The sequence below is a fragment of the Nipponia nippon genome, unplaced genomic scaffold, assembly GCF_047370975.1.
Source record: "Nipponia nippon isolate SJK-2023a ecotype South Korea unplaced genomic scaffold, ASM4737097v1 scaffold_3, whole genome shotgun sequence".
Taxonomy (NCBI): Eukaryota; Metazoa; Chordata; class Aves; order Pelecaniformes; family Threskiornithidae; genus Nipponia; species Nipponia nippon.
The window spans coordinates 38,116,685-38,135,350 of NW_028262347.1; the positions used below are offsets into that span (position 1 = coordinate 38,116,685).

Below are 18,666 nucleotides of genomic sequence, written 5' to 3' on the forward strand. Positions count from 1 at the left end.
AGGAGGGATATGTATTGCTCCATGGATTCTACTTAGTAAACTGCTTGACTCTTGGGTGCCAAGCGCTATATTCACTTCACAGATCCCACCCTAAATCTGTTATGCATCTAGCCTTTAACCCCAAATTTAGATGCTCAGTTAACTCCTTCCTCAGCAGCTGGAGTGTCTCGTCCTGTAATCTCTGGTCCCACGGCTGTTTGTATGGCACAGTGCAGCCACCAGCAGCCGTTCCACGTGCTGTGGCACCCCTGCACAGCCTGGGCACCCACCACTGCTCCCCTGCCCCTTTTTACACTTTCTGGGCTTTGGCTGGATCTGGGAGCGCTGTGAAGCTGTATCTGATGACAATATCTTGACTGCTTTGCCAGTGCTAATGAGAGGAGAATCTAAATGTTTCAGGAGACTTACAGCTGTAGGAATAAGGTGGCACACCAATCTGAAGCTGACGATGGTTCTTACAGGACCACTGTGTTTATCCAGTCTCTTGAAAAGTCTACCCAAATAATTTGAGAGCTAAAAATGAATGTTTCTGAGCACTTTCATAGCCACAGAACAATTTTAGCATCTTGTTAATTGCATATTTTGCAGGAACATTTGCTTTTGGCTCAGGAAAAGACCACAGAATGCAGTGCTTGTTATTGACGTTGTAGTCCTGTTGTCCTGGTGCCTTACTTCAGAAGGGAGATGCTTCTCAAAACAGTTTTCAGTCAAATTCTGACCTTCCAGCTACCTGGTGTCTTCATGACTGCCCGCACATAGGATTTCACAGGCTTTGAGGATTTGCTCATTCAAGGCCTGAATGGGCAAATCTAAGTGTGTGACAGTCAATTATTATCCTCATTTTACAGATGGAGGTTTACTAAGTTCCTCGCCCAAGCTCACTATCCAAGTCTGCGTGAAAGCAGAGAGCCGAACCCAGAGCTCTTCAGTTCAGTGTGACCACCGCAGTCATTCGGTTCTTATTAAAATTTCAGCGCGCGGCAAAGTCAACACACGCAGCACAACATTGCTTGATTTTGCTATGCTGGACTCAGTTTAGTACATTAACTCACGTGGTGGGCCTTCCTTCATTCAGGAGAAAAAGCAAGCTAAAAGCCTATGCTGCTTTTTTTAACAAGTTTTTTTAGAACAGCAAGAGAAGGGCGGATTTTTTTTTTGTTTTATATCATATAGGTAAGACCCATTTGGCAAAGTTTGATGCACACACTTACCTTCTGTTTGTGATGGATGCCTTAAAATTAGTTAATACAAGCACAGCCCTGCTGAGCCTGAACCCACAGTTGTAAAGGGAGACTTATAAGATGATGGCTTAAAGGTATATGGTTTCTTTGATCTGGTAAATGCTGCATAAGGTTATAGAAAGAAACCTTTGACTTCAGGAGTTTTGTTATTAAGATATTAAAATTATTTCCTGTTTGTTGTTTTGGTATTTTTTTTTAAATAATTATAAGAAAAGGATGTTCTGAGTAGGAATTGAAATAGATAGAAACCCTACTTACTGCTCCAAACAACTGAAAGAGGCCAGGTTATTGTGCAGGCAGACCTACTCTGTGAGCTTGGTTTGACTGATTTCACCTGAAAACAATAATGCACGCAAATAAGAACCCAAACTCCTTCCCCTGGGGTTTCCTGCCCTGATCTCTTGCTTGAAGAGACAATTCACATTTTTCATCTCTCTCAAAACAAATTAGGCCCACATGCCAGCATGACTTAGTGATTATGTAGTAATTACCTTGAATATTTATGCAGGATTTCAGTAGATAAGCTTAGGGTGAGTCATCAGAAGGATTTTATACTCCTGCAAAGTTTAGTCCCTAACTCCTGTTTAAAAATGTCATTTGGTTGCTACTGAAATGGCTTCTGTTTGGCTTGAATTTCATCACGAATTTTGTGTTACCTGCGTTATTTTTCTTACTGCAAATGGCAATTTTATATTCCTTTCAATCAATGTTTGAATAACTCTTCTATTTGCATGGGTTAAGGCTGTATTTTATTTGAGAGCCACAGACTTTATCTTGGTGTGTTTAGATGTGGATGTTAAATCATAGAAATAAGATTTGAATTAAAAGAAAGAATAAATCAGAGTTAAAAAGTAAGATGCTGGCTTTGCATCACCCTCCATGTTAAGGCAAACAATTTATCTGTCTATTTTGTTCATTTCAGTCTTTCTGACATAATTGCTCTTTGTTTATTTTGGGGTTTTGTTTTTTCTTAAAAAGATGCAAGACCACATTTGTACCTTCTAAATCCATTTTTTTGGTGTGTTTTCAAATGAGTAAGAATTTGTAAATGGTTTCAGATTACTTTGCTTTTTTGCAATTAAATGTCAGTTTTTCATATCCACCTCAGCTCCATTGCGATATATTAACCAAAGGTCTGGGATGACTTACTTTCCTTTCTGACAATAAAAAGGAACCTTTTGGTTTGGCTTGTGACCCCCTCTTGTAACTCTGGCGTGTGCAGAAAAACTTATCTCTGGTTTTGTGCAGTGAAAAAGTTCCGTTCCTTTGATTTTTTTTTTTTTCTCCCCAGAGTATAGCTGCTACATACCTGTGAATCAAATGTGTATGCCTGTTTTGCAGCTCTCTAGTGCTGTCACAGTGTACTGCTAAATTACTGACCCTGCATTTCTTTTTTCATAAGCGAAGTCTTTTTTCAGTCAGGTTTTTGCAGCAGAGCTTGCGCACAAAAGGTCTAGGACTACGTGCCACGTGGCAAGTGCTTTCTGTTCTAGCTGTGCTGAGGAGAGCTCTGCTCTTGAACTCACGCCTGTAGCTGTTTAAGATGAGAAATTGGGATTTCACGTGCTTGATTGCAGCAGAAGAAGCCTAAACTGGCTCCTTCCAAAAGCCGAAAGCACGTGCTCCTGCTCTTGCCCTAGTGAGCTTGTCTGTGGCAAGTGTTCAAGGGAACTATCTTTGGCTAGTCTTTCTATTTTATTTTTTGACCTCTCTACTCTGTTTTCTTTCTCAGTTTCCTTAATTTTCTCACATCTGTTTTTCTCTTTTCCATGCTTGCTTTCTGTGTCCTTATATTCCTTTAACCTCTCTTATTTTCTCTTTTCCCCTTTCCCTTTCAACTATATTCTCCCTCCCTTTCTTTCCTCTCTCTCTCTCCCCCCCCTTCCTGTTGTTCTTTGCCATCCCCCAAACCTATCTTGTTCTGGTTTTCGTACCCCCGCACCTACTCCCTCCAGCCTGCTCTGCTGCTGTAGCTGGCAGTCGATTTCTGTCAGGCAGCCCAGCCAAAATTGCAGCTAAAGATGGACTTTTTGTTTTTTGTTTTTTTGTTTTTTTTAACCAACTGGGCTAATAATAATTGCAGTCTGTCGCACATTCTCAGTGGGAAATATTTGGTGAGTAAATCTCGGTCAATCATAATCTGGCACTGGAATAAGCACCTTGTTTAGTCTAGGGGCACTAAATAAATTGGCCTTACATCTTTGCTTTCAAGCTGTATTTGAGCCCTGTTGTGTAATTTCCATTTGCATGCCAGAGGGATTGCGTAGGGGTGCTACTCAGATCAAAGTTGCATTCATCTGGGCTTGGGTGTATTAGCTGTAATTAGTAATGTAATTTTAGGAGACAATGCCACATTTGTAGGATGAACTGAAACTACAGCGGCACTTTAGCAGAAAAGCAATGTTGATGCAGTCTGTTCCTCTCTCAGTAGTAGCACAGACTAATTGCAGTGGGAGGTATTTATATTATATACACACCCTCCCCCCCCGACATATTTCCAAACTAGCATGAAATACTAACTGAAACTGAGGTATTTTAGTACTGTGGCAGAAAGAAAGCACTGCAAGGAGAGGTTATTTGCTTTGTCTGCTGCGTGGGGAAATGAGAGGTAAGTGGCCACCAGTCAGAGGGAAAGGCAGGAGGGTTTGGGTGGTATTTCAGGTTTCTGTCTGTCTTCTCATTGATTTGTTGCTACTCTTCCCCTTCCAAGGACAGTCCTGCTTGGACATTTCCTTTGGTCCTGAGGCAAAAACAACGCCAAGGCAGCAACCCTTGATTTCACCTGTCCTTTTTTTTAAACAAAATTTGTGTTATACATTTTGGTAGGCAATTTTTTTTGCTCCACTATCTCATCTTGATCTTCCCTCCATCTGCTTTCCTCCTTTTCCTGCTCTGATTCAGCGTCCAGCAGGGAAGATGGCAACAGACCCTGAGAAAACGGCAGTCCCAAGGATTACGGCCTTTGCAAAGTACGGCCATGTGTAAAGCAGGTCATTAATGACAGGTGAGATTATGGCTATTGCAGAGCATGGCAAATCATGGTCAAACTGTGCCTCAAGCTTACAATGCTGTTTATAAATGCAAAGGTATCCAATAAAGGATGTCTTTTGGACGTGCACATGTGAGGGGCTAAATTGTTTCAAATTCTAGATGTCTTCAGCTACGGATATGGGAAAAAAGTTTTGGTTTGAGCACTATAGGTCATACTTGTTCATCCCAAGAACTGAAATGAGCTATGATGTATCTTTAAAAAGCAAAACAGCTCTGAGGAAATCGCTCCTGTCGGACTTGTCTAACATGGATAGTTTTATCTGTTGTCTCAAACCTATCTCCACATGATGTGTGGAACTGGCCCATAGACAGTAGGTACAGTGCATACCTGTCTGTGATCTCATTACAGATCCCAGACATACCTGTCTGTGTCCCTTCATTAAGGGCCATTACAGAATCGTAGGGTAATTCAGGTTGGGAGGCACCTCAGGAGATCACCTGGTCCAAACCCCTGCTCGGAGCAGGGCCACCTGGGAGCTGCATCAGCCTGAAACAGGGCTGTGTCTGGGCAAGTGTGAACACCCCCAAGGATGGAGACTCCATGCATTCCCTGAACATCTGGTCCAGTGTTTGACCATCACCATGGTAAATCCTTTTTTACCCCTTTTACTGAACTGGAAGATCCTTTGTTTCAGCTTATGTCTGCTGCTCCCTTTTGTGTCACTGTGCACCTCCTGGAAGACTCTGGCTCCATCTTCTCTACACCTTCCCTTTAGGTGCACCCATTGTAACAGCAGCAAAGAAGTAAGAACAAAAGCAAGGAAAGGAAAACGCTGTGTTTTTCTTAAACCTGGTAATGGGACACACTGATAAAGCAGGGGCAGTACCAATGACTGTGAAAAGCCCTTACAGAGGGGTCCAGATCACCCTGGATGGCTCCTGTTCTTGTAAAAGACCAGCATGAGAAGGCAGTGGAAATGCCCAGTTTAAAGAGATGTAACTGGGATTAGATAGGAAGAGGGAAGGGGAAGTTGCACTGGTTTAATGCGCAAACTAGTTTTTAAAATGGGTATATCTAGTTAGTGCAAATGTGCTTGTGGACTGGGCTTTTGCTTCCTCTTGAATGCACTAAACATAACACAAAGATGAAAATGTATTGGACTGATGTTCTTCCCTGAATCTGGAATAAAATATTGAAAAAAGAAAAGGAACTAAGAAAAATGATTGTTACTAAAAATCAGCTTCCCTAAGTAAAAAAAGTTACAATTTATTACCTTTTTTACACAGATGCATTACTGTACCAATGTGAAACTAATTTGATTACAGTTTAATATACTTATTGTTTTGGAATTTATATTTCCAGTTGTAGGTTTTCAATTCAAAAGTCTGACACTTGGCTTTTAAAAAATGTATTGTATCTCATGATTGTCGCTTAGTAAGGTTTACTACTCAGTTATAAACATTTTCCTTCTGCAAAGGCTCACTGGTGGTAGAGGTATTTATGTAAGCCAGGCAATTTGGAACTTGCTCAGGGTCTACAGTAAAATGCTCAGCCAAATGGTTTTGATAGTAAAAGGAACCTTTCTTTTTTTTATATATATTTTTAAATGGGTAGATCACAATAGTGGCTGAGCAATCTTTGTTGTTCCCTTCTCTCCCATCAGCAACACTCATATCCAGGCTGAATAAATCCTTCAACGGCATTCTTTGCTCATGGCCGTTTGATGTGGTTCCAGCAGCTTCAAACACAGGAGGCATCCAAACTGCTGGAAGTCGAAAAGGCTGAAACTCCACCGTCGTGGGAGCCCCGAATGGCAGCGGGGCAGCCTGGCAGTGCCTCGCAGGACCAAAGATGCACACACACTGAGTCCTTCTGCCCTCCTGCTCTGCAACGTAGTGCCACTTGCAGTGTCTTTCTTAGAGGTCAGGACTGCTGGGAGCCCAGCTGGGTGGTGGCAGGGTGCTGTGGACTGTGCTGCAGAGGGACTGACCGTCTGTCCATTGGAGGGTAGCTGCTGGAAGGAATGACAGCAATATGTGTGCCCTGACTCTGTTGAAATGAGTGGTAATGTTGAAACCAAAGCCTCTGCTTACTGCACCGTACTAGCGGGTCCAGCTGCAAGAAGAAGGTGGAGAGGATGAAGGCAGAGAGTTGGGGCCCCCGGGGGAGCAGGATCACGTTGGCACTGTTGTGCTCATGAGACTCTTGCCTCAGGTGGTGTCTTGGGCACATATGGTTTTTGTGGGTTTTGTTGTAGTTTGGAAGTTGATTCCTAATGTCACTAAACTCAGAGGTTTGGTACCCCAGTGACTGTGAACGGGCTCTGTCTACTCAGAAGCTGCAGCTGAGAAATGGATGGGTAGCTGGAGAGGGCAAGGCCAGCAGAGGAGACAGGCAGCCTGCTGGCCGTGAGCACCTTTCCTGGACAGAGGGCGATACCTCCGCACAGCGTTGGCCATTTGCAAGTGCGGTGTCTCCTCCTGTGGCAGGAGGTCCCGGGGAGTCCAGCTTGGCGGGCAAGCAGGCGTCCAGATGCTCCAGCATCAACACCATTGCCTCTTTCCAATCCCTAGGCTGGCTGCAGCACACCAGTGTCCCCACAAAACAAGGATTTCTCTCTGATGGCTGTGCAAGTGAAAAGCTGGGCTGAATCTGGGTGCAAAGCTGTTAGTGACTATAACAAATAATTGGCAGTTCAGTGCCAGGGTAAATCAAAGTGCCTGTTGTCCCTCCTGCCAGCAACAGCGTTTGCTCACAGCTCCCAGGATGGCCCCAGCATGTCTCTCTTTAACAGCTGTCATCTTCTGTCTGCCCAGAGCTCGCTTTCCTTCAGGCTTTGGCTTTCTCCTTGGCTTGGTCCCCTTTGACTTCATAATATGGTTTACATTTTTGAGTTTATACTAAGCCAAACTGACTGGGTACTGGATGAGGATACTTTCTGAATAGAGTGACGTCTTCAAATGCTTGAGTGTTATGCAATCAAATAGCTTGGCTGTGTTGTCCTTGGAGGCAGTGATGAACATGGTCATGTCCCTGGAGGTCTGAATATCGTTGATTTGCTTGGTGTGCTCCTTGACGTTTGAAAGCTGCTCCCCTGACTTGGCACTGAACTGGTTCAGCTCTCCGCTCTCACGTCCTGGGATGATGAACTCTCCCAGAGGGCCCCATACAGCACTAGTGATTTTAGAATCACTGCAGGGGATTTTCATGTAAGGCTCGTTGTTCTCAATCTGGCCAGGGTCCTGGAGGTCAAAGCAGCTCACAAAACACTGATATCCCGTCTGCTTTGTATGTGGAAAACATGATGATGTTTCCTCCAAAGTCAAAGCCATGCGTCCTCACCACTGTGCTGGCCTTCACCAGAGCGAGCTGCTTTCCCATTTCATGGTCCCAGAGCCGACAGCTGTTATCCGCAGAGCCGGTGAGCACGTCGTGTGTCCCAGTCCGCATCCATGCACCAGACAGCTCCTGTGTGGCTGTTGTAGGTGCTGAGCCTCTCTCCATTCACTGAATACCAAATGTTGACAACGGGATCCTTCAATGAAATGGTTTTTGTAGAAAATGCTGATTTGTCAAAACCAACTTTTTTTCCCCATAGGAATGTATTTTTATTTAAATAAAACTGTCAAAAAGAAGCATTTCTTGAAACCCAGAAGAGAAAAGCAGGCCCTCCCCAAGATTTGGAGAATTAAAGAGTGAGTGTGAAAAGTGTAATTAGGTTTTTTGCTGTTCATCCCAGATTGTCTTTCTTCATCCTTCTTTCCTGCATGGTGGGAGCGAGGGAAGTGTGCGAGGTTTGCTACTGCCCCTGCTGAACTGTGGTGTGGACAGACTTTGTCTTCCCCAGCTAACATTCTGTCACCTTTCAAGAGAATAAAATTCATTTTAGCAACAAAAATCCCAAGTAAGAAACCCCAAATAATTTAGAGGAAACCACCACAGAGGTATACAATATCCAGTTGAAGACCTTGATGAAAACTGCACAGATTATGCTTGTTATATGTGGTTAAACTGGGCCATTGATGTTAAAATGGTTCAAAACACAAAATAAATTCTGATTTTCTTCTGTCAGAGTTTGTGGTTCGGTGTTCACACATTCTAGGCTACAGTTAAATGATTTACTGTACAATTTAATGCCTTTCAGCTGTCACTCACACAAAAAGATCCCTTGAACAATCTGCCAGCAAATGAAGGCAACACTTGTCCAGGGTGGAGTTTGGCCAGGACTGGAAAACCCAACGTGCCAAGACACGCAGGAGCAATCACGTAACCCACTGTGACCCACACTTGGTACCCAGGAAAGTGAAGGCCACACGGCTGTGACCTTATCTGCAAAAACAATGAATTTAAAATATACCGAGACATTCATTCTGCTGTGGGGCTTTTGCGAGTAGCTGCCTCTACAAAGGCTTGTATCGCAGGCTTGCTGCTATTCTTTGTCTTTCTTTCGAAATTTCTCTGTTCCTGGTCTTTAAATGGTGTGAATTTTTGAAGTTTTTCTCAAAACTCCTTCAAAATAGCTTTTTAAAATTCCAGTTTTCACATAGCAACAGGGTGAGGAGAAACAGTTGCCATGGGACAGTGAAAAATGTACTTCAGGAGCAAGGAAGGAAATAAAAAAGCCACAGCTCTTTGGGAATTATACATTTTAGGATTTGACATGGCCTTGAGTTCTTCGCTTTGGCACTAGTTGGAGTTGTAACGTGCCTCTTATGGACCAAATATCAGTGTATGAACAGCACCTGGCTGTGACTTCAGTCACTAATAAGCTTCATCCACCTCTGGACTGAAACTGTAGAGAGGCACTCAGTGTGGAAAGAGCCAGAACCTCGTCTATCATTTCTACGTCAAGTCTGTAGCTTCATTTTAACTAATAGCATTATCTTTTAGAATGCCCTGCTTTTAAGACTCAGGTGATGAAAAATCTGCCACAGTCCAAGGTGAAACCTAATGGTTACTTAGTTCACTGTTAAAAACATGTACCCTGGATCCAGCCTGAAATTTATTTAGATTCAATCTTTCAACCCCAGTGGGTATTTTTGTAAAAGGGAATTGGTCCTGTGAGTAGCTGAAGACTGTGGCTGAGATATCTTTTAAAGATTTCCTCCCTTCCGCTGATCTGATGGAGAGCTGGTTGAGCTCACTTATCCAGCAGCAAACGGCTTTTTTTCTGGTGAGGACGGTGCGTGGGGTGAAGGAAAGACCTCTCTCCTAGCAGCAGGGAGCAATTCAGGCAGCTCAGCCAGTCCTCTTGAATCGTGTTCAAAGTTTCTTACTCTTTGACACGCTTTTCTGTGATTCTCAATAGCTCTTGCTGCTTTCTTCTCAATTCTCATAAATTTTCCAAGATCCCTTTTGAAATATGGATACTGGAAGTAGATTCTCTTTTTTTTCTGGAACTAGTGTTACAGCTCTTTAATAACAACATCTGGTTAAGATCTTTAATTCTGTCTGTCATAGAAAATTACATCAACATCACTGCAAGGTCCTCTCTTGCCCTTTCAAGTGAGCGATGATTCAGTACCGCCTGAAAGGGAAGAGAGCCACCGTCAGCTCCTCATTGCTGCTTCTCCCCTCTGTCCTTTCATGGGTAACTAACTCAGCTGGGACACCTCTGTTTAACTGGGAGAAGCGGGTGGGATTAAACAGCTCAAGATGCTCCTGAGTCTGGGACAGTCTCCAGGGCCTGGCTAACGCATCTCACCCAGAATGGCCTGAAAGTCAAGCAAACCTGCATGCGTTCAGCAGAAGTTACTTCTAGGCTCCAAATACGTCCCATAAAGAGCCGAGTTAAGCTTGTGCTGTGCTGTATTTTCAGATCCAAAGCAGTGAGGCAGTAGCTTTATAGCTGCACTCCAGTTTCACAGCAAAATTATTTGCCTCTGGTAACAATTTCAGAGATATGAAATAACGCTGGTGTTTCACTTCTGTTTATAAGAGGAAGAAGCCTGAGTGGAGTGTTACACAATGGTTAGGAAGGTGGCACTAGTAACAGATGAGGTTGTAATTACTGTAAATCATTTTCAAGGTTTTTAAAAAACTCTCCCACCCCCTTCATTTCAAAGGGACATTCATTGGCTTGTCTTTTGGGGACCTTATTATTTGTTGTGCTGGGTACGACGGACAAAGCATACCTCCCAATTAGCCATTTTTTTCCTTGTAATTTTTCCCTCTCTATTTTCTGGGATGCTGAAGGGGACACATACAAAAGGAATGAGTTTTGCTAGGAGAGGAAGCAGAGTTAAAAAGAAATGTGGGATTTTGCATTCCTCTTTCCATCAAGATGTTGTGTTCAGCAGATCTTTTTCTTTTATCTTAAACTCTTCCAGAACAACCTTTGCGATGGATCTGAGAGTACTGCAGCGTAGTCAGAGCTGTTGCATGAGGACATGTCCAATCCACTTAAAAAAGTGAGCAGGAATCTAAATATTTAGCTACCCTTATGGCTCTTTTCAGGTACTTTGTGTACTTAACAGCTCACCCATTTCACTTAGGTGTTCGTGTTACTCATTTGCTTCAGAGAAGACTGCTCTCTCAAGCAGAACAGACTCGTCTGAGTGATCAAAACCTGTTTCAGTCAAAATACTAACCAACAAGCTATTTTCTTATTGTCCTCTAGATCCCCAAGGAAACGTCACATCCCAGGCATTCTGCTGCCCACATGGTTGCTGCTCCTTTTGCTTGTGGGTGGTCCACAAAGTGTCCAAAAACGTTGTAGTACTATTGTACTGCCAGGGACAAGTGCGGAGTTAAACACGGCATTACTGCAGTATTGAATGGCTCCTCCAAACAGGCCAGAAGTGGGGAATTCTGCACGAATGCAATTCTTGTGGATTTTCAGTTACTTGGGGTCTATTTGGCTTGTTTGTTTGTTTCTTTATTTGAAGTTACTGAGTTTTAACTCAAACCAAAGAAAGCGAGCAGTAGTAGAGGGGAAAAACCTATATCAAATATTTGATGCAAGGCTGGGAGAGCTGGGGTTGTTTGGCCTGGAGAAGACAAGGCTCCGAGGAGACCTTATTGCATCCTTTCAATATATAAAGGGGGGCTTATAAGAAAGATGGAGAGAAACTTTTTACCAGGTCCTCTAGTGACAGGACAAGGGGCAATGGTTTTAAACTGAAGGGGGGTAGGTTTAGATTGGATATAAGGAAGAAATTTGTTACAATGAGGGTAGCGAGACACTGGAACAGGTTGCCCAGAGAAGATGTGGATGCCCCATCCCTGGCAGTGTTCAAGGTCAGATTGGATAGGGCTTTGAGCAAACTGACCTATTGAAAGATGTCCCTGCCCATGACAGGGGGGTTGGACTAGATGATCTTTAAAGGTCACTTCCAAGCCAAACCCAAAACCTATGATTCTATGGTTCTATATTACTAAATCATACGTTGTAAAGATGTTCAGGAAAAGCTGCAGAGACCCACAGGGCTTATGGTGATCCCAGTTTCAGTTCCTTGGTGGCAACAAAGATGCATTTGCTTCCAGAGGATCAGTGCACCCACCTCACCTGGGGTTGCTGCCCTTACCCCAGCACCAACTGGTGGGGCTCCTCTGGGCTTGGGGAAGTTCCTACTCTCACTAATCTCAAAGGTACACAGAAATGAACAAAATCTCCAAACCCACCTCTCCCTGGAGAACCCTCACACGTCATTGTTAAGTGGATTGGTGTAACTTGTGACATCTGAAACACTCGGGAGCTCTGGTAATTTTTGGGGTGGGAGAAAGTGTCAAACTAGGTCAGCATTTCAGCTGCATTTCACAGTTGATCCCTTTTAAGAATTAGCCTTGGCGGTGCAACTATCACTACTGAATCACAGTCTTATATGTGATAAATAAAGTGAGGCAGTACAGTCAATACCAAGTTTCTGGTTCAGAAAATACCCTCTTTATTGTGGCTGTAACTGTAAAAGGGGAGAAATCTTTACTCTTTTACATAATAAAGTGGTTTTAAAAATGGACTTGAATTGTGCTGAGCATTCACTTAACTTTTTTTAATAGTGGCACCATCTGGGAGATGTATAGGTGTGGCAGTCACTCTCCAAATAGACCTGGGAAGAGGTGGTACCCACAGCAACCACCCTCTTGCTGAAGGGTGGAATTGTGCATGCTGAAAACAGCCAGGATTTTAATTGAGCACTCTGATTTTCAGCTGGATTAGCCTAAATTGAAGTAAGCCAGAGTCCAGCACACGAGGAGTTCACATAGTAGCCAAGTTTGTCCAACAAAGTCTGATGACCAGTAGTATGAGGACTGGGGAAAATGCTAGCCCCGGGTCATGGCAGACTCCATTTGGCAAGGCTTCTGCAAGCTGGGCATGATGAATAACACAGAAGATGCTGAAACGTGATGCATGAGGTATAAACAGTGTGAGGTGGCCTTTCCAAATACTGCCTGCTGGAGAATTAATGGAGTCCCGCTGGTCCTTACCTATGTGTGAGGCTCGCTGGGGTCGCTGGGCGGGAGGAAGCAGCACAACTGGAGCACGCTGATGAAGGGATGTGTATCGGTGCGTGACTGGCTTAGGAACAGTGCACCAAGCACTTTGTATGGGATGAGCAAGTTTTGGACTTTTGTTGGAACTGCCGGTAGGAAGAGCTGTAATGAAACGGAAATGGAATGGAAACTAGGAAATATGAAGTGAAACAAGAAACTGGGTGTGCTATTGTGGATGATAAGTCAGCAATAATGAACAGCTGGGCACTCAGCAATGTACTTAATTTTTTTCTAGACCCTTATCTGTTTCATGAGATGATACTCATGAAACTGATGGGGAATATGGGAGGAGATAAAGAATATGTATATTTGTCCTAGAGTGGTGGTGAACATCCCAGAGAAGGGAGTGTGGGCAGCATGCAGGGAAGCCTGGGGAGGCTGCATGCAGAAGACCATGGAGAGGCCTGAGGAGCTGCACTGTCACAGTGTGCACAGGCAGAAACTGGCAGCCTTCAGGGACGCAGAGGTCATCGTATAGTAGGGACACCACTGGGGCATATACCTGCCTGCTGGGGGGAGCTGCGTAGGCTTTACAGAGCCAGCTGGCTCTGGCTGTTCTGAGTGTTTGACTTTACAATGCAAATTATGGTCTTTTGGTGCAAGGTTTTACACGTAAAAAGTTGTAACCCAAGGCACAGGATGGGCAGGACGATGGAGAGAAGCACCTTTCTTGCAGGCCAAAGATGCCACCCCAAAAGGGGGGGGGGGGGGGGGGGCCTGCATGTGTAGAGTGAGCATGGCTAGAAGGAGCCTGGGGAAGAGTGGTGCCTGGGTGACTCTGGATCTGTATCCTTAATCCTGCAGATGCAACGGGTGGGGTGTATTAGGAAACACTCGCCCAAGGACTGTGCTGCAGATGCAGGATTTGCTTCTGGAAGTGCAGGCCGGTAGGATGCCCGGTGGGCAGAGCAGGAGGAGGCAAAGACAGGGTGTGACTCAAATCAAATATATCCTTTGCAAAACCCAGTGGTACAAGAAACATCGACCTGCAGTTTGATTTTGCAAACGTTTAGCTCTTCAGTACAAGTGGTCAGTGTGCCACTCCCCCATCATGTCCATTTCACGTGGGATCTGCGTAAGCAGGGACTCAAAAGGAAGGCATCTGAACACTGTGCTGAGCGGGCTCACAGGGCGGTGCATTCACTGGAGATGCTGTTTGCATGACACACTGGTTTCGTGTTCTGCTTTTCAGGCACAGTGGGGCACGTTGAGCCAACACACAGTGCAAATGGTGTCACTGCAAGTTCAAGCCAACACCTCATTCACCCAATAAAATCTACTTGGCCTTCAAATAGCCGAAATGTGTTTTGGAAGCACTGCTGGTCTTGAGCACATAACTTTTTCCTTCTCCTGGGACATTTAGGCTTTTGATTTAGACACCCTGACAAATATTTAAATGGTTCTAAAGAAAAGCAAGCTTTTAAAGAGGTGTTTCTCTTTGGTTTCTCTTTTTGGGTACTGTGGGGCCCCATTGACTGCTGGCTGTGGGCAGCCTCACCTCCTCTTCTGCCCAGGCTGTCCCCAGGTAGCACCAGCAAGGCCAGATGCTGAAGCCAGTGCCATGTTTCACAGCTTCTCTGTCATTTTGGGGCACATGTGCCCAGAAGCAGCTGGTCACCAAGCATGCCTGGCATTTGAGCTTATCCCAGTAGACCAGGTTGCAGGAGAGTGGTCCCTTCTGCAAAGCATGTGCTTAAAGCACAGGCTGGCCTCTCCTCCCTCTCCAGCCGTAAAATCCTCCAAGGATACACCAGGAAAGAAAGTGTAAGAAAGGACTTAGGATGTCCCTCGTAAGCATCTGAACTGCTTATGAGCCGCGGCTTGGCCAGACAGGGTTTGTGTACTAAACCCTCTGAATTCACATTTCCATGGAAAGATTTGTGCAACAAGGCTGTTCCTGTCCTCTGATGGGCTATGTGGGAAGGATTAAAATTCAATTTCTGTAGCTAGTATAAATAATAGAATATGTTGTTCTAAGCCAAAAATAGAGAGTTGTTTTTTTTTCTAACTTTAAGTTGTGATGGTTCATTTAGATTAATATCGTCTGAATGCTGCGAACCTTGGAAAGCCACAGAGGTAAGCAATAAATCTGCTCAGATCTGTGTGCATGCATTTTCCACACCCTGCCGTTCTCCTAACCCATTTGTTCTGTGCCCAGTTCAGCTTTCTAGCGTTTTTGAGTGTCGGTGAACTCACACGGCCGGGCTGGGCAGCTGCCTCCAGCCAGGCACCGAGGAGTGTGCCGTCAGCCGTGCTCTGGCAGGAACTGAGTGCTGGGAGCCATGCACAAATTACTGGCCTGTAGCTCAGCAGCCACCCCGTCAGAGAGCTGCAAGAAAAAATAAACGACAACAACTGGGACTCATTTCACTTGAGAATTTTTTTTTAACTAGTTGCTTTTTCATTTAAAGCATCATGTGAGCAAATCTTGCTGGCACAGTTTAGAGCTGGAGAGGGTGTTGCTGGTCTAATCACCATCTTAAGGTTTGGGTATGGCCTGGCTAATCACAGCACCTTGTCACCTCACCGAACTTGAAGTCGTATTCACACTGCAAGACCTGTGGGATTTAGTAGGATTTAATCCCTGTTATGGATGAGAGCACTTTTGGCTGATGCAGTTTCTCTAGACTTGATCTGAAACGCCTGCAAGACCTGGAGCTGCTGTGGAGCTTTGGCTCCGAGCGATGCCTCAATGGCACCCGCTGCGGTGCCGTGGGCAGGGCAGGCACCGGAGAAACCCTGGTGCAACTTCAGGCTGTTTCAGGCAGCTCCCGCTCTGCTGCTGTCGGATCTCCCTCAGTATCTGCAAGTAGGAATTTTTTCTGTCATGGACAAACTCAGTGGAACAGGTGATGTAGAGAAGTGAGAGGGAGGGAAAGGTAACAAATCTGTCCAGCAGAAACAAAGGTGCAGTGTTTGAACTAATAGTACTAGGTCTGGCCAAAGCTTTGAGCCTGGCTTTTGGAGTTTGAACCTCACAGGCAGCAAGTCATCTGGAACAGCTTTGAATTTTTTTCTTTATCATTTTTTTACCTTAATATTCCTTGAAATGCAGCTGAAGCTGGAAGAAGACCAACCGGACCATGCATTCACACCACATAGGGAAAGTGTGCCGGGTGCCGGCAGCCAGAGCTGCCTCCCGGTCAGAGCCACCCCGTGAGCATCGCCCTGCTCCCCCAGTGGCACGGCCACAGAGCTTGCTTTGCAGGTGGTAATGAAGTTATGCTGCTAATTCATGCATAGCATAAACAAGGAAAGACCCAAATTCTCTCCAGTTCCCAAAAAGTCAAGTGAAGAGGCATTAAAAGTGACATATTTTAAATCAAGCGGCATAGATGGAGTTAAGGGGATACTAACCTAAACTGTAAATTATCCAAAAAAGCATGTGCTTCAGTTCGCTAATGGCAGCGGTACAAAAAAGGCAGTTTGCCCTCAGGGCTTCTGTCTCTGCTTGCTTTCTGTGCCTTATGTATTTGTCCTTTGAACTGTTGTGCACACCTGGACTTAGCAGGGTGCTAATATTAGCTATCCAAATTATCGAGCACTATTAGAAGCACATTATAAAGCTATAATTTTGTCAGTTGCTTAAATTGGGATTTTTGGGCTAGAGCTATAGTGATTTAACATCTTATATTCTTTTACCAGTTTTGATTACCTCATAGCTGTTGCTCACAAATGCAGCATCTCCCTCTGGCTAACTACAAACTTTCCAAATGTTGTTAAAAAGGCAGTTTCTGTCTGACCTATTCTAATAGATTGGTATTTTGACTTTTCTTGTTGTTTTTCTTTAACTGGTTTTCATCTCTGGCACATACATGTGCTTTTCCCATACATATGCCCTATCCAGTGAGAGGGTGTGATAAATTCTGTAGTTTATTTTTTAATGGCAAAATTACTTCCAACTTTCTAGTGGACTTTTTCTGAGGTATTAATGTCTTCTTTTAGCATTGTCAAGTATCACGGACTTTTTCTTAAAACTTCTCTGACATGGGGGACTGCCTCTACACAGGAAACTTTGTGCTCACGCTGGCATTAAAGGCAAAGTGATGGAAAATTTGCTTGTAGAAAGTTGATGTTATTCAAGAAAAAGAGTTGTGTTACAGTGTGCGCTTTGAGGAATATTTTTTCCTCTTGTAACCTTTCTGACTATATTCTACTCATGATTAATGATCTTTCCCAAAGTCAGTGGTGAAACTCAGAAAACCAAGCAACAGCACTTAGTGTCTTTGGAACAAGTAGCAAAATAAATTACTCCATATAAAAGACTACACTCATTTTTAAGGAAGCACTTTCTAAGAAATTGACAGGAGCAGAAAAAGTTCAGCCAAAGTATCTGAGGGATTTTAAGTAAGAAATTTCTGTGCTTTTTACTGTGGCATGTGACCAATGTCTTCAGCCAATCTTTGTTACAGAAAGAGTAAAAAGCTAGCAAATGTGACATCCATGTTTATAAACAGCTCCTGGGGCATCCCTGGAGATTAAGAGCACTTACACATTTAACCTCAGCCTAATATTAATCTCCTTCTTTCATCTCTTTTAAGGAAAAATCTCAAAAAATGTTTCCATCCTCATCTCGTCGCCCTGGGTTTTCATCCCCCAAGTGTCTTCTCCTGTGCCTCATCCTCTGTTTTCCATCCTCTTTCGATTTGATGAGGGTGCTTTGGGGAGAGCACTAAATCAGGGTGGAGGCTGAGCTCCTTTCCCGCCCCACAGCCCACTTTGCTGGCCCTGCTGAAGGGAAAAGCCCAGCTCACACCACCAGCTGGTATTTTGTTTTCTTGTCTGTAGATACAGCAGATCATCCTTTTTCAAAGGATATCCTTTTTCAAAGCTGATTTCAGCACAACCAACAACAGCCTCGGTGTGGGGGAGAGATCCACAGGTTGCCAGGACATAGGTAAGAGTATGGGGACTGCGGTTTGCTCTTCCAAAGCTCCCGCAGCCCAGCGATGCAGCATGCACAGAGGCAGGCTGGCTGTGGGTCATATCCTGCCCTGCCTTGACGCCGGAGAACCCCATGCCCCAGGCTCCCCCCAGTCCCCGAGGAGGTCGGGGAGGTGCTGGGGGTCCCACGGGAGGCGTGAGACTGAGGGCTGGGGGACCACCACTTTGGACCCCATCAGCCATAGCTGTTACACACATCCACGCTAAGAAAGCTCCTTCTTCAGCAAACCTGAGCTGTTTTACTGCCATCCCGGGCAAGGGTATCAGGCAAGTGGCCAAACCACCTTGTTCGGGCTGTTTCTCGTTATCGCCTGGGGTGTAATGGGGGACTGGTCGAGCCATGCCCCTCCTTCCCCAGCCGCGTTTCTCCCTGCACCGGACCCGCAGGGCTGCAGCCATGCGTGGCGACGGGGGGTTGGTCTCCTGTTGGATCAGACTTGCTGGGCAGCATCTACAGTCCCACCACACGAAGGACAACGTAAAAACGGATCCTTAGAGAGCTGTCCTCCCTCTCGCTGGCCTAAGCAAGTCTTTTTACTTGGCCTATGGGTCCATTGACTAAGTAAGAACAGCAAGGTCAGGTTAATAAACCAGACTTTTCCTTTGTAACTCAAAACCTCTCACTCAATACGATTAATTTTATGCCCCAAATTATGTGTTATTTATTTTTATTTGTCTCCCAGATAATAAGGTTCCCAGAACTGCAGTATAGCCAGGGTCAGTAATCATTTGTTGAAGTGGATGTTGTTCTTCAGCGCAGACAGAAACCATTTCCATTGCTTCCTAGCCACAGCACATCATTACAAATTGCGCAGCCCTTGACCGCTGCAAGAAGAAGCACCCAAACCTTGTACAGTCTGAACACAACACAACAGGGGAGCATCACCCTTGACCAGGAAACATCGCCAGCGCTGGACTATTACCCGCTTGGAGAGAGGCTCTGAGGAGAAGATCCCGGGTACTGGAGGCACCACGAACAGGGCACGCCAGCTGGCA

At 44.8% G+C, this 18,666-nt stretch overlaps 1 pseudogene; it reads right to left on the bottom strand.

The window, feature by feature from the left end:
• Positions 1 to 5,927: 5,927 nt before the first annotated feature.
• LOC104011051 (eukaryotic translation initiation factor 3 subunit I pseudogene) lies at positions 5,928 to 18,012 on the bottom strand (annotated as a pseudogene).
• Positions 18,013 to 18,666: the final 654 nt, after the last annotated feature.